At 36.3% G+C, this 16,299-nt stretch overlaps 1 protein-coding gene across 1 annotated transcript in view; it reads right to left on the reverse strand.

Annotated features, from left to right (window-relative positions):
- Positions 1-16,299, reverse strand: part of PACRG (parkin coregulated) — a 477,474-nt gene that overhangs the window by 222,716 nt on the left and 238,459 nt on the right. The window lies entirely within an intron of this gene.

The following is a 16,299-nucleotide window of genomic DNA, read 5'->3' on the forward strand; positions in this document are numbered from 1 at the left end:
CTTCAGGAAGATTTTATAACCAATTCATCTAACTACCTGAAGTATGTCATCATGTCTTGAATCTATTAGCAGTGAGGTTAAAATCGTTGACCTTGGAATCTTAACAGATTAAAATCATAAATAATCTAAAGTGGGAGCATTTCAGTATTTGTTTTGGGGTTTTTGGTTAATTTTTTACCATTTGGCACAAATGCAATATTGAAAAGGAGTCAATAATTTCATAGTATGTATGCTGAAAAGATAGATGTAAGAATAAAATGGAAAAAAATAACAGTTGAAAAGAGATTAGCATCCCAATTTCTAACAAGTATCTAATAAGGAAATGCACAATAATATATTCTTGTCAATAAAACATGATTCTGTGGATGTTCCCTGGAGCCTAGATGATAAGTAGAATGGTGGTGCCATCAAGAAAAAATGGGGAAGACATACAGTGGGCTGAACCTGAATGGAACATTGACACTTCAAAATCAAAATATCCCAAATCGCTCATCTGCTTTTGCTGGGAGCCGAGACATATCCCTTTTCCACTTCTATATCCTTCACCCTCAATAATGCCTCCATGATCTCTTGTGCAAACCTTTGCCACAGTATCCAGCACCAAGAGGGAACAGGAACTAAAATTTCCGAGTTGAGAAAAGAGATGGTGTGTTGGGAGCTGTCCACATGTAGGAGATTTGTTCTTGAGCCCTCCACTGTCTAGAGTATATGTGACTGGAATTACCACCTGCAAGGTGACAGAAGTGATGGTGATATCATGGATGGAAAGAAGCCAATAGACTCAGATTGCAGATACCACATACCTAGAGAGCAAAGGATGCAGCATTCCCAGTAAGGGGTGCCAATTTCCCTGGTTTTCAAGCCCTTATAAATGCTCTGAGCTTCCAATTGTCACCTTATAATTAAGTGAGGAGCCCATCAAGACCTCAGAGAAACTCTCTTTTACGCTAGGAGGTTTCTATACCTTTCAGCTCCTTTCCAGGGTTCTGGACTCTCTAGCCACATGCCCGCCTGCTCCTGGGTGTAACTGGTAAGAACCTCACCACATTCCTGAATGTTTATTGTGAGTCTGGGCGAGTTAAATGTCCTACAGTTCCCCCAGCAGGAGGTCTGTCTCCAGTCTGCTCATGAACTGCCCAGCCAACCAAGAAAGTAAGCAGTCAAGAGTGGAAGTTTCAAATGCCCTATTGGAACTGGAGCTTGGAAAAGGAATCCCAAATGGAAGTATATACAGATGTCAATTTATTTTATATCCCTTATATATTCATAAAATTTATTCATAGTAAAAGTTTATGGAATATATATTTAATAACAGTTTTTTCAAGGATTTTTGTGCATTGAAAAACATTTTAGAACATTATTTTGTACAATTTTTAAAAAATTTATTGCTACATCCTATGGCTCTAAAAGGTACAATGTTGTTATCTATAATTTCACCTTGTAACCCAAATTCATAATAAAAGGGACATATGTAGTATATTTTTAGTAACATTTTTGATATGTGTTGCTAATTCTCTTTCTATTCACCTATTGTGGCACTTTTACATATGTCTCTTGTAAGTGGCAAATCATTAAATTTTGTACTTTTATATGATCTAAGGCTTTGCATTTTAATACATTACGTCATTCACATTTATGGCTATGTCTAGTTTAACTTCTGTCATGTTTTTTGGTATCTGGCTGTTTTTCATTTACTTTTTCCTTTCTATTTTGCAGTTTTGCTACGTAGGTTTTTTCATTTACTTTTTTTTTGCAATGATTTGAAAGATAAGACAGCCTGTTAAAATATTTTATTGCAGCTATCTCACGGCTTTCTCAAACATTTTAAAACATATTTACCTTACTTAGAGAAGGAAGCTAAAATCTCCTATTAAGACTGTTGACATGCTAATTTTTCCCTGGAATTCTGTCGGTTTTTTGATTTGTATGGTTTGGGACAACAATACTAACAACGTCAACAATAAAAATGCCAATGTTTAGGATACCAGACAGTGTTGTAAATACCTATGTGCAGAGTTCATTTAATCCTCATAACAACTCTAAGAGGTAGGTATTAATAGTATCCCAATTTGCAACATGAAGAAACTGAGGCACAGAGAGGTTTAATAACTTGCCTAAGGTCCACAGCTAGTAAGTGCTAGAGCTGGATCTGAACCCAAGCAGTCTCGCTGCAGGACATGGTACTGCTCCTCAGGCTATATGGTTAGGCATGTCAGGATTCAGCATTACTGTAATCCCCTGGTGAATTCCATCTGTCCTCATGTATTTATCCTCTTTATTATCATTATTGCAGTTTGTCTTAGTCTAATCTAATACTAATATTGCTATGACTGGTTTGTCTATTTATCTTCTTCTATCCTTTTACTTTCTTTCTTCCTCTAACATTATGTTTTATTGTTTTGTTTTGGTTTTGTTTGTGGTGAGGAAGATTGGCCCTGAGCTAACATCTGTGACAATCTTCCTCTATTTTGTATGTGGGACACTGCCACAGCATGGCTTGATGAGTGGTGTGTAGGTCCATGCCCGGGATTTGAACCCATGAACCCCAGGCTGCCGAAGTGCAGCACGTGAACTTAACCACTACCCCACCAGGCCGGCCCCCTACATTATGTTTTAAGAGTATCTTTTCTAAGTAGCTTGTAGCTGGATTTACTTTTTTCCCCTCCCATTTTACAATATGTCTTTAAACAACAAATACTGAGTGCATACATGATTCTTATTCTCAAAAGTTTTGAAAAAGAAAACAATGGGAGAAAGGATAAAGAAAGAGAAAAAAGAGAGAGCAACTGAGAGACAGAAAAACTGAATGAAAGACTTGAGTGAGTGAGAGAGATTGAGAAAGAAAGATTATCTCATGTCTTTAATTCCTCCTAGCTCACTGACCACAGCAATTCTTTCCCACAAGAAATTCTCTTGTGAATTCTTTTTCTGACCTGTTTATCAATTATTTGGCATATCTATTATATTGCAGATCTGTTTCCTTAACAGTGGAATAACAACTAGCCGTTATATTTTGAGGTCACAAACTTCTTTAAACACTGTAGATATTGTTCTAATTGCTTCAGGGTGACATTTTTGTATGGAGTTTCTTTTCCACTTGCATATCTTCTAGGATTCCTTTTTTTAATTATAATATTGTTTCAGTTGATCAATTTGACCTAGGCCTTGGGAAACCCTCTTACATTCCATTTATAACCAGGAGCTTTTGTGTGTGTGTGTTTCGTTTCGTTTTGTTTTAGAAATATATCTGACGTTTCTTTAACACATTTTTCTTTTTTTCTGAAGAGTTCCTTCCAGCTACCATAAGATTTTCACCTTGTTTTCCACATTAAAGCTGTCCGTGCTTCCTCACTCCCATTCTCTCTTCAACCCATTTCCTATCATTTCACCGTAGTTACTTTCACCCAGGTCACCAATGACCTTCATTTTGTCTAATCCTCCACTCTCTTTTCTGTTCTCATCAGCAAGACAGAGTTGACCTTGTGAAGCTGTCTTCCCTGGGCCTCCTGACACCACATCCCGCACACTGGGGGTCATCCTTGGTTTCTTTCCTTCAAAATCCTAAATTCAATCCATCAGCAATTCAATTGATTCTATCTCCAAACGAATCCTCATTTCGTTCACTTTGTCAGCATTTCGCTCACTACCAGCTTAGTCTAAGACACCAACTTGCCTTACCTGGATTGTTGCAACAGCCTCCTAACTGATGTGCCTGTTTCTATTTTTGCCTTCCTATTTCCATTCTCCACACACTTGGGTCCTGACCTGCGGTTGCTCCTGATCAAGTCCCACCAGGCCCCCTGATCTATCCCCAGGTCCCTTCACTTCACACTGTCCCCCTGCAAGCACTGTTCTCTGGAGACACTGGTGCCTCTTGTTCCTCAGACCAGCCTGGCCTCACTCGTTCCTCTTGAGGGCCTCTCTTTGAATGCACCGTTCCCTTTCTCTCCAGACCTCTGGATCACTGGCAACTCCTTTCATCTAGAGTTTAGTTCAGTGAGGCCCTTTTATCACTGCTTATCACCCTGTTTGATTTTGTTTGTAGCTCTTCTCATTTATTCATTGCAGTTTCTTAAGTTCTGTTGTTCAGGGAGTTTGTCATGGCCTAGAAGGGTGTTTGGTGCATAATAGGTAAATATTCAATAAGCATGTACTGAATTTTAATTCTGACCTTTTCAATTTGCCCTGTGTGTTAACTCTATGAGAGACACGCTCTGCTAAAGAGCAGTGGCCAGATGATGAATGACCATCTCCAGAACTGAGGCTGGGGACCATGGCAGAGCACACAGAGAGTCTAGTGTTGAGCACTGACCCTGTAGCATGAAGGAGTATGTAAGTTTCTATGAATTGATGTATTCTACAAATAAAATGCTATGTGTTCTCCATTAGGATTGCAGTGATTATTTACATTTCAGGAATTTTATGAGTCTTTTAATAGAAAATGAGACGGGCTTCTTGATGCTTCTATTTGCTCTCATTTCACTAGAAATCATTTGAGGATTAATTTGCTATTCCATTTACTTTTAAAACTTCAGAAGGAAAAGTTCCTGTTTTTCACAGTATCATCAACAGCAAACACATTAATGTATGTCCATAATTAATATATTGGTAATAATAATGCAAGGTCTTCTTTTCAAAAAAATCTAGATGTTGAGAATAATTTAAGATTAAAACCATAATTTAAAGAGATAAATTAGGATATTCCTTATGTATCTTTGTGTGTATTTGTCACACGGTGACCACTATCCTTCAGAGTTCTTCTTCTTTTTTTTTTTAATTGAGGTAACATTGATTTAAAATATATAAATTTCAGGTATACATCCTTATATTTCAATTTCTGTATAGATTACATCATATTCACCACCCAAAGGCTAATTACCATCCATCTAGAGTTCTTCTAAATTTCTGGCTTCTTTTGTTCATTAAGATTTACAAGCGTCATTTTTACTGTTTATTTAGCAATAAAGCTTTTTTCAGTTAGGTAAATTATTGTGCTTTTAAGATAACTAGTTTCAATAATAAATATTACACTTTATATTTCTTTAGTATTGCCATAAAAATAGTAGTTTTCAAACTGTAAAAAATTTGGTAATCTTTCTTCAAGGTTTACACAAGAAACCTAGAATTTAAAAAAAGCTATGTGAATTAGGACACAGAACAAAGGCTGTTTTAGATGCATTAGTCAAAATTACAGGGTAATTTACTGACAGATAACTACTTGGATATTAACTTCAGAAACATCGAGTATTTTTACTTACAGAATCTCTTTGTTTTTAAACTTATAACTTTTTGAAGATCATGTAGTACTTACAAGTTGATCTCTAAATCTTATGGTAACCTTTGGTGAGAAGCAATAAAATTCTAACTTGATCTGGTCTATTAAATATAACATTTTATCCCCATAATAAATGTGTAGGGTAGTAAAGCGGTACAGAAAAGTCAGAAGCACAGTGAGGTTAATGATGTTCATTACAAAAACTCAGATCAGAAATTTACTCTCATACTTTCTGTATCCTTGCTTCAATTAGCAAACAAAATATCATTGCAACTATTTGATACTATGGCTCCTCTAATAATTCCCAAGGAGCTTGCTTAAAAATCACAAACTAATCTGGAAAAGTGTAGTTATTTATTAATATATTACGGCCTCATTTGGACTTATGATGACATTTCTAAAATACAGCTTTAACTCATTGTTTTTCAGCCCCTGAGGCAGCTGTTGAGTTATTGGAAGAGGACTTATAAACTACATCGGCCTTAAGCACTGCCTGCAGATGGTATATACAACGTATTCCAAACATGGATGTACTTCTATTTTTCAAATGTGTGTGGATACAGTTGTAATGAATAACTGAAAATAATTTATGTCATTTTACATTTTCTCAATGATCCTGAATATACAATTAAAATCATGTAATAGTACACGAGATTTTGGTGCAAAAAGAAGACTTTTTAACATGAAAACTGCTCTTTAGTGTCAAAAAGAAGGACACTTCAGGCAAGATGACAGACAGGGCTGATATGGATACTTAAACTGCTATAAAGTCTAAAAAACACAAAAATGTGTTCAATGCCAAGTTGAGCTCAGGAAATCCTCAGATGCTGGAGATCAAGGCAAAACCTAGAGATACAGAGCGGAGCTCGAGGTGATGCCGTGTGACCCAAGAGTACGTTGGGCACAGACCAGACCGCGATCCTGGGACTGAGGTTTTAGTGTCTCAGGAGTTCAGGGAAACAGGGCGTTTGGCAAGAGAAGGGGGGTAACCCGAGAGTCCTGGATATCTCAGGAGTATTGCATAATCCAGGTACATGGGATTGCCACAGAAAGCACAACCTCAACTAAAATTTACCAATCACCATGGTAATGGAGTCACCATAAGGAAGACTCAATGGACCAGTGAGCATGGGGATGAGCTCTGGAACTAGCAACTAGAAATAACAGAATAAAATCTGAAAAGAAATATTTAAAAAATGCTTAAAACATAGAAGAATATTTAATTTTTAAAAAAGAACTAAATAAAACTTCCAAGAAAATATATAGTATCATTAACTTAAAAATCCAGTAGTTGGTTGAATAATAGATTGGCCACAGATGAAAAGAGAATTAGGGGCCTGCATCACAGAACTGAGAGGCCAACACAGAGGCAGCACAGGGAAGTAAGGCAATGGAAAATACGGCAGAGAATTCCTGCCTGAGATGCTCCCACACGTGACTCATGGGAGTTCCACAGTGGATAGAGAGTGGAGAAACAATGGCTAGGAATCTTTCATAATTGAAGAAAGATATCAATCTTCAGATTGAAGATGCATATGTAGACACTTTTCAGAAAAACTATAAAACTCCAAAGTCAAGAAAAAATTTAAAAGCAACTAGAAACAAAAGACAGAGTACATATAAAGGATCAAAATTAGACTGAAATTACATTTCTCACGAACAAAACGGAGGCCAGAAGACAGAGTAAAAATTCCTCAACATGTTGAAAGAACAATAAAAGCTAATCTTCAATGCAACATGCAGCTAAACTACCATTTAGAATACAGGCAAATTGTACCTATTTGACCAAAACTGAGAGGTTTTTGGTTTTTTGTTTTGTTTTGTTTTTTTTGGTGAGGAAGATTGGCCCTGAGCTAACATCTGTTGCAAATCCTCCTCTTTTTGCTGAGGAAGATTGTCCCTGAGCTAACACCTGTGCCCATCTTCCTCTATTTTGTATGTGGGATGCCGCCACAGCATGGCTTGATGAGTAGTGTGTAGGTCTGCACCCAGGATCTGAACCGGTGAACCCTGGGCCACTGAAGTGGAATGCACCAACTCAACCACTACACCACCACCGGGCCTGCTCTTGTTTTTTTTTTAACCCAGGGATCATAGTCCTAGCCAAACAATAAAACTCACTAATAAGTAAGCTGAATACATGACAAAGAAATGAGATGCAAGAGATAACAGTAAACAAATTGTTGAACAAATTAGTAAGACTAAGCACTGACGATAAAAATTTTAAAAAGTCATCATTTATGGTGGGTTACAAAGTGAAGCTATAATACTAGAAAAGAAAAGTAGAAAACATGAGAGAAAGGTGATCTGAGTGAAAGTAAGGTCCTTGCATTGATAGGGATGAAGATAAAGTTATTGATTAACTTTAGACTTAATTAATTAAGCATATTAAAGTGCAAGGATGCCCACTGAAAGGATAGAAATAAAATTAGCTTCCAAGAGAATAAAATGTAGAGGAGGGAATGAATAAAGCTCTATTGATCCAACACAAGGCTGGTTAAACATCCCACCTGTCCCCAGGAAAAAACATGGAGAGTAGAGAATACACAGAATGAATCCAAATATATAAGCAATCATATTAAGTGTAAATGTATTAAATTCTCTTGTTAAAAGACAGATTCTCAAAAATATTTTTATAACTTCAGTTATAAATTTGTTTATGAGTCAGATTCAAAATATAATTATAGAGAAAGGTGGAAAATAAAGGTATGGTAAAAAGAAATATTAAGTATGAGGCAGGATAAATTCCTGGAAAAGGAATTGCTTTATTAAAGGATATACATATCTGCAATTTTGATAGATATTGCCAAATGGTGCTTCCTAGGGATGGTACTAAATTATATTCTCTTCAACAATAAATGAGAATAACTGTTTTTCTGTTTCCTATTCAAAGAGAATGCTATCAAAGTTTTATTCTTGGCAATGTTATAGGTAAAATGATATTTCAGTGTTGTTTTAATTTGCACTTCTCTTACTGTGAGAATAATCACCTTTTAAAGATATTTTTGAAAGACATTCTTTTGTCTTTTTCTGTGGTTTGTAGTTTCATATCCTTTGCCATTTTTTTGTACTGAGGCATGGGCCTTTATCTTTTTTCAGGAGCCCTTTTATATTAGAGGGATTCATCTTTTATGTGTAATAGGAGTTTCAAATTTTTCTTTTGCCGTGCAGATTTTTTTTATGTTTTAGAATTTATTAATCTTTTATGGATTCTGAATTTTGAGTCATCATTAGAAAGAAAGCAATTTTCCCTCATTTTGTAGCAAAAGAAAGAAATTTTCCCTCATTTTGCAGCGTTTTGTAGAAATGATTAGAAAAGACAATTTATGATTGTTTATTCTAGGACTTTTATGATTTCTTTTCTTTAAATTTAAATCATTAATCCATTTGTAACCTTTCCTGGTGTAAGGTGTGAGGTATGCTTCCAACTGTGACTTTTTTCCAGGTAGCTACCCAGTTGTCCCAATGTATTTATTGAATAGTCTTCCACTTACTGGAAGTATCACTTTATCATAAAGCCTGATTTCTTCACTTTCTATTCTGTTTCATTGGTCTTTCTTTTCATGAACCAGTACTATTTTGATTTAATTATCACAACTGTTTAATAGACTTTAATATCTGGTGCACTAGTCTTCTCTTCTTACTTTCCTTTTCTAGTTTTTTTAATTATCATAATTTGTTTACTTTTCAACATGAAATTGAGACATAAATTTTAGACATAAGGTCTATTTAACAGACCTACATAAAACCTTGCATTCAATAATTAGATAAAATACATTCTTTACAAGCATACATGAAATAGTTTAGAAAACTGAATGGTACAAGCCATAAAGTAAGTCTCAAGAAATTCCAAAATATCTATGTCATATGTGTCACATTTTCTGAAGGAAATTAAATAAAATAAATTGTTAACTAAAAGATAGCCAAACTTTTAATCTCCACACATTTGGGAATTTAAAAACACTTTTAAATCACTCATAGATCAAAGAGAAAATCCTTACAGAAATAACAACATGTTAAGAGTGAGTCTCAATGAAATTACTTAACCTTAAAAGAATAGAAAAATGTCCACTTATGCAGACTTTTTAAGAATAAAAAAAGAAAGAAAGCTACACAACTCACTATATGAGGCTAGCACAGCTTTGTCACAAAAATTAGATAATGACAGTCCAATCTCCTTGAATCAAAATAAGGTACAAGGCAAACTGAATTCAGCAGCATGTTAAAAATCATGGCCAAATAGGCTGTAATGTGGAAATACCAGGACATTGCAACATCACGTTTAAACTTTCAGATTAAAGGAGGAAAATCAAGATCATTTTAATGGATACAGGTAAAGCATTTCATAAAATCATTCACTAAATAATAAAAACTCTAAGCAAAAACCTACAGCAAATATCATACTTTATGGTGAAACTTTGGGAACATTTCCATTATGGTTAGAAAGGAGACAAGAAGACTGTTACTCAATTCTATTCACCATTGTAGTAAATGTTTTAGCTAATGTGGTAAGATAAGAAAAATATGTATGATGATTGGAAAAGAAGAAACAAAGCTCTTGTTACTTGAAGATGATATGGTCATCCACATAGTACACCCAGAGAATCTACAAACAAGTTAATTAGTAAGAGAGTTCAGAAAAATTGCTGCATAAAAGATCAACACACTAAAAATGATAGCGTTCCTACATGCCATTGAAAAACTACTTAGAAAATATATTTTTTAATGTTCACAGTAGCAAGAAATGAAGCAAAACAAACCCTTTAAGGTAACTAGCAATGAAACTAACAATGAATATGTAAACACATTGAACAACATCTCATTCCCCCTCCCTGCAGCCCCTGGCAACCACCATTCTATGAGTCTGACTATTTTAGATTCCTCATATAAGTGGAATCAGGTAGTATTTGTCCTTCTGTGACTGGTTTATTTCAGTAGCATAATTCTTCTAGGTTCATCCATGTTGTTGCATATGGTAGGATTTCCTTTTTTATGGCTGAATAATATTCCATTGTGTGTATATACCACATTTTCTTTATTCTTTCATCTATCTACGGACATTTCTGTTGTTTCTGTATCTTGGCTATTGTGAACAATGGTCCAATGGACATGGGAGTGCAGATAACTCTTTGAGATCCTGATTTCATTTCTTTTGGATATATACTCAGAAGCAGGATGGTTGGAACATATGGCAGTTCTATTTTTAACTGTTTTAGGAACCTCCATACTGTTTTTCACAGCAGTTGCATCACTTTACAGTCCCATCAACTGTATACAAGGGTTCCTTTTCTCCACATACTCAACAACACTTGTTACCTTTTGATAATAGCTATCTTGACAAGTGTGAGGAGATATCTCCTTGTGGTTTTGATTTGCATTTTCCTGATCATTAGTGATATTGAGCACATTTTTATATACCTGATGGCCATTTGTATGTCTTCTTTAGAAAAATGTCTATTGAAGTCTTTGCTCATTTTTAAATCAGGTTATTTATTTCTTTGCTGTTGAATTGTAGGAGTTACTTATATATTTTGCATATTAATCCCTCATCAGATATAGGGAATATTTTCCATTCCATAGATTTCCTTTTCATGTTGTTGACTGTTTCCTTTGCTGTGCAGAAGCTTTTTAGTTTGATGTAGTTCTACTTGTCTATTTTTGCTTTTGTTGCCTGTGCTTTTGGTGTCATATCCAAGAAATCATTATCATATCCAAGAAACCATTGCCCAAACTAATGTCAAAAATTTTCCCCTATGTTTTCTTCTAGGAGTTTTACAGTTTCAGGTCTTATGTTTAAGTGTTTAATCCATTCTGAGTTGGTGTGTGTACATATGTGTGTGTACACATATATTTATAAATATAAATATATATTTATATATATAAATATATATATATTAAAAATATATTATATATATATATAAAATATATTTTTATATATATTTTATATATATATATATATATATATATATATATTTAAGAAAGAATAGCCTGACAGTGGAGTATAGGGAACTTGGGAACATCAAAATATGAGTGCTTGTCTAGGGGTAGAATCATCAGCTAATAGACTATAGCAGAATACAGAATAGCCTAAATCGTGGTGTTGGCCCTAGAAGGTAGGCTGAAAATGACAAGAGAAGGATATACATATGTAAGGAAAAATTGTAAGGATATTTTACAAGGTTAGTTGATTAATAGGACATGGAGAATAAAGAACATAATGGAATATATATAACGGCTAGGTTTCCAACATGTGGGACAGGCGAAATGACATTGATGTCAGAATCCGAGGGCTTGAACAGGGACCGCATTACAGGCCGTAAGTTCAGTTTGAGATGTAGACTCTTAGACCTCTGGGTGGACGTGCCCAAAGATTTAAGACACACATTTTGGGTTTTGGAAAAGGATCAGTACTAGCGAGGCAGATTTCAAAGTCCTTTCACAAAGATCATGGCCTTGTAAGAGAATAAAGGGAGAAGATCCTCAAGAGAATGTGAGGACTGTCCTCAGTGAGAACAGAGAGGCAGAGGACTTGGTGATCGGGGAGCTAAGAGAATCATGCAGGACAACCAGAGTTCATGAGCTTTACACTAAGAAACAATATGGTTTGAATGTCCCACTGACCTGTCATAGGGGAAACAAATGATAATTATTGGAAACTGGAAAACTGACAAAGGATATGAAATCAGGTAGGTAAGTTGTAAAACACAAGTCATGCTACTAATTGTTTCATGGCAATATAAAAACAATTTTTTCAATGGATAGAAATATTTACAAAGAAACTTGAACCATCTCATGAAGAGACATCTAACATCACAACTTAGAAAGTCTATGTTCCTCCTTCCCAAATACCCGAGTGCCGCTAGGCTTGTGCACGGGCTGGCAAACCTTCACACCTGTGAACCTATTCTTCGTTCTGTGCAACCCGATGGGTGGGAGGGGGGTCATGAACAGGTGAGGATATCTGGGAAGACTGTATTGTTAAAAATATCTCCACAAATTCACCAATTAAGGTTTTATTTGATTTATTTTTAGAAACAAAATACCTTTTGCAATACTTCAACTTATTTTATAACTAAAGTTATTTTATAACTAAAGTTATTCTATAAATAAAACTATAACTTTACTTATTTTATAAATAATAAAATAAAAAATACTATTTTATAACTAAAGTTAGGTAATCTAATTGCTCTTCTTCAAGTACTGAAAGAAGTAGACTGCATAACTGGGTAAGCTGAAAGGAAAGGAGAGGTAATTTTGGAGCCTGGACCATTTCAAGCAGGTAGTGGTAGATGGACAAGTTAATGTGAAAGGTTTTGGGGAAGATGCCACCAAATTACTAAAAGCACATCAACTAGCCTGATCGAGTGTCAGCCCGTGTAAGGTAAGTTGCTGACATCATGTGCTGTGGATCCTCAGTAAGGAGAGGGGCCTGACGGAGGAGGGCAGAGGGCTCTGGCTCCACAGAAAAGTCATAGCTCCTCCATTACTAGCAGATGCATGTAGGCAAGCTCCTTAATCTCTATGCCTCAGTTTCCTTCTCTGTAAAACGGGATAATAACGGTCTCTGCCTCGTAGGGAATGTTGTGAATTAATATATACAAAAACCTGAGCACAGTGCCTGAATAATAGAAGGGATTGATAGATGTAAGTTATAAACCAATTGCAAAGGAGCCTCTGTCATTTTCATTATTAGGTTACTTCTTTATACACTGTAATTGTCAGTCTAGTTCCTCTATATTTCCTATATTCTTTAAATTTTGCTTTGCTCCCTTCGTAGAGAAAAACATCTTCTTTTGGGTATGCCAACATTTCCTTAAACTATTCTGGTGCTGTTGTCATTTTGTTTAAAGTGATTGAAGAACAGAAGTCATTTGTGAAGGACACAGAACGCTGAGCCCAGAGAGCTCACAGGTTAAAGCCGGGCACACATCAACGTCTGCCAGGGATTCAGGGGACTTGCAAGTAGGTCAGAATATCTTTAGAGAGAATGATGACACCATCTTTTTGGGTTTGTGTGGTATAACAATAAATCTAGAGGATAAAAACATAAAATGCTGAACATTTCATATTTATTAAAACATTATTAAAAGTAAATGTACTTAATTTGAGTACAGACAACGACTTAGTTTATAAAATGACTACAAATATGTATATAAGCTGATTAAATAACTGTACATAAAATTACTGATACTGCATTTTTCAACTAAAATCTTTGCCAATTTTTAATGAAAAAATATTACCTATCATGTAGAATCTCTGCTTCAGAGTTTAACCCTGTACCACATACCTAAGTGTACTTCTTTTATAGCAAACATGATATTTACAAGCAAGCAATTTTGACATTTTGGAATTGTATACCAACGACATGGGGAAAAACATACAGTCTGTACACCAGGTTGTAATTCTGGAAACAAGCATCTTAAATCACAGTATCAAAGCAGAGTTTCTAAAATATTACTATGCTTTTTTTTGTCGTGAGCAAGTCTGAACTTCTTAGTACGTGATAGAGTATTTCCTTTAACTCAGTGAAGGTTACAGAGAAAATTCAAAACCACACAGAGTGAAAGGGTCATTCTTGTTCTTCTCATTATACAATTTGGGGAGTTGGTATTTCTCTTCCTACAGTGAACCCTGCCTGTTCCACGTCTGTTAAGACAGTTTCCTTATGGAAGATCAAGCATTGCTACTCAGGACGTTCTTTGCAATTCTACTCTTTTTATCTCTAAATTCCTTGCATCACCTATTCTCTTTGCTCCTGGGTTCTGTAGACTTTGTACTTGCTGCCTTTTGTTATTAATTTTACATGGACATTTATGTAGATACTATTATGCCATCACATTTCAGCTGCAATAAGGTTTCTAAAGATATGTTTGTATGCTCCCTGAGGACAGAGACTGTGTTTGGTTCATCACTGAAAGCAGATATCACCTGCCTCCTATGAGTCTGAAAATCTGCTGAATAAATGGATTATATTTATTATTTTTGGAGCAAATCAAATACTCTAAAGCAATGGTTGCTGAGTACTCATTTCATGGTACAACCAACATGGTCAACTAAGATACCTGATATGCAAAATACTTAATTTTTATTGAGAACTTGTAATATGTTAGGCACATGGGATCCATAATTTTTTTTTTCTTTTGCTGAGGAAGATTGGCCCTGGGCTGACATCTGAGCCCATCCTCCTCCACTTTATACGTGGGATGCTTGCCACAGCATGGCTTAAGTGGTGTGTAGGTCCACGCCCGGGATCCGAACACCCCGAATCCCAGGCCACCGAAGCGGAGTGCATGAACTTAACTACTACACCACAGGTCTGGCCCCTGGGATCCATAATTTTATTGCCAAACTTAAAGGAATCTAATTGTGTTCCAAGTGTTTCCAGTTTCCATGGAACATGCCTTTGCACCCAGCTCAGAGAGCCTTCCCTGTGCTCTCTAGGGAGAGTTAAGCTTGGTAGCACCAATGCATTTTGCATATGCCTCTACTAGGGCACTTATTACGCTTATATGTTTGTTTACATTCCGTCACCCTCACTAAATTGTGAGCGCTGGATGCCATATTCCATCTATATTTGGATATGTAACATTTCATATTAATTCCTGGTATACAGGCCACTGCATATTTGTTGAATGAATTAATCAATGAGCAGATTCTCAAATGATTCCCTGACACCAATCTCTCTCCTCTCTTGTTCATTCCTCAGAGTGCAGCCAGACTCTCCTTTTAAAAAAAATATTCTGTCCATGTCACTCATCTGCAAAACGTCCGCTAGATGTGTTTAGCGTATAGCCTAAACTCTTTACAATGGTATGCTCAGTTCTTTAGGATCTGTCCCCAAGTTCCCTTTCCAGCTTTATGTTTTGACATTTTGCTCTCACAACTTAAGTTCCAGTCACACCAAATATCATACTCTTTGCTGAAGATGTCCTGCTTTTCTGTATGCCTGGAGTACTTTTCCATTTTGATGTTTATTTATTTTTCATGAAATCTTACAAATGCTGGATCTTTTCCACATAATAGTTGTTAAGAGTGTAGATTTTGGAGCCTAAATCCCAGTCCTGCCCCTGCCCCTGCCACTAATTACTTGCTTGTCCTTAGGCAAGTCACCTCAGTGTCCTTATTAAAATGGGGATGATAACAGTATATACTTCAACTGTCTGTTGTAAATAATACATTAGTTCATTCATGTAAACCATCTAGAACAGTGCCAGGTACATGTTAATCACTATTATTATCACTTTGCTCTACTATAATAGCATTAGACAGATTATATTATAATTATATGACTAATTATTAAATGCGTACCAAATATTTACCTATTCAGTAATACAAATCAGATCTCTTGTTGCCTTTCTGATTGGTGTAGGGAAACAGGAGGAAGTGCCTCTCAGGCGGCAAGGGGCAGTAGATGTAGGGAAGAGGGGGAGGTGAAGAAAAAGTGATCAGCATTAGAGTCCCAGAACCTTCCACTCAGGATGGGAGCCCTGGTGTGCACGTGTGTAGGGGTGTGTGTGTGTGTGTTGTAAACAGCTAGAGAGGGTTGAGGGACATCCTAGAGTGCATGAGTGGGTTGGCAGAGGATAGTAGTTGCCTGTTGTACTTGGTTTCTCAGGGCATAGCCCAGGAAAGTTTCAAGTCACAGTAGAGAGTGGAGGTGACGTCTCAAAGCCAGAGAAAGGATGCAGACACGCCTGACTCGCAGCAGCACCCACGTGAGCTGAGCTTTGGGATCCAGCCAGCAGCTAAGCTTCAGAAACAGCCAGCAGTCATTGTGAATGCCAAGAGAGCAGCGCAAGAACCAATTCCAACCATGGACACCTCCGCGACAGATACAAGGACAGAGGCCCTCACCCAAGGACCGTGTGAGATGACCTACAAGCCCATCTCAATGTCTGTGGGAACAAGAGGAGAAGGACAATATGAGGTTGATTCTAGACACTCTATTCTGCTCATATGAGGTCCTCTAAACTTCCTCCCACACCCAGGCGATGCCAACCGGGAAGGAGAGAGGGGAGTTAGGG

Source organism: Diceros bicornis, chromosome 39, assembly GCF_020826845.1.
Source record: "Diceros bicornis minor isolate mBicDic1 chromosome 39, mDicBic1.mat.cur, whole genome shotgun sequence".
Taxonomy (NCBI): Eukaryota; Metazoa; Chordata; class Mammalia; order Perissodactyla; family Rhinocerotidae; genus Diceros; species Diceros bicornis.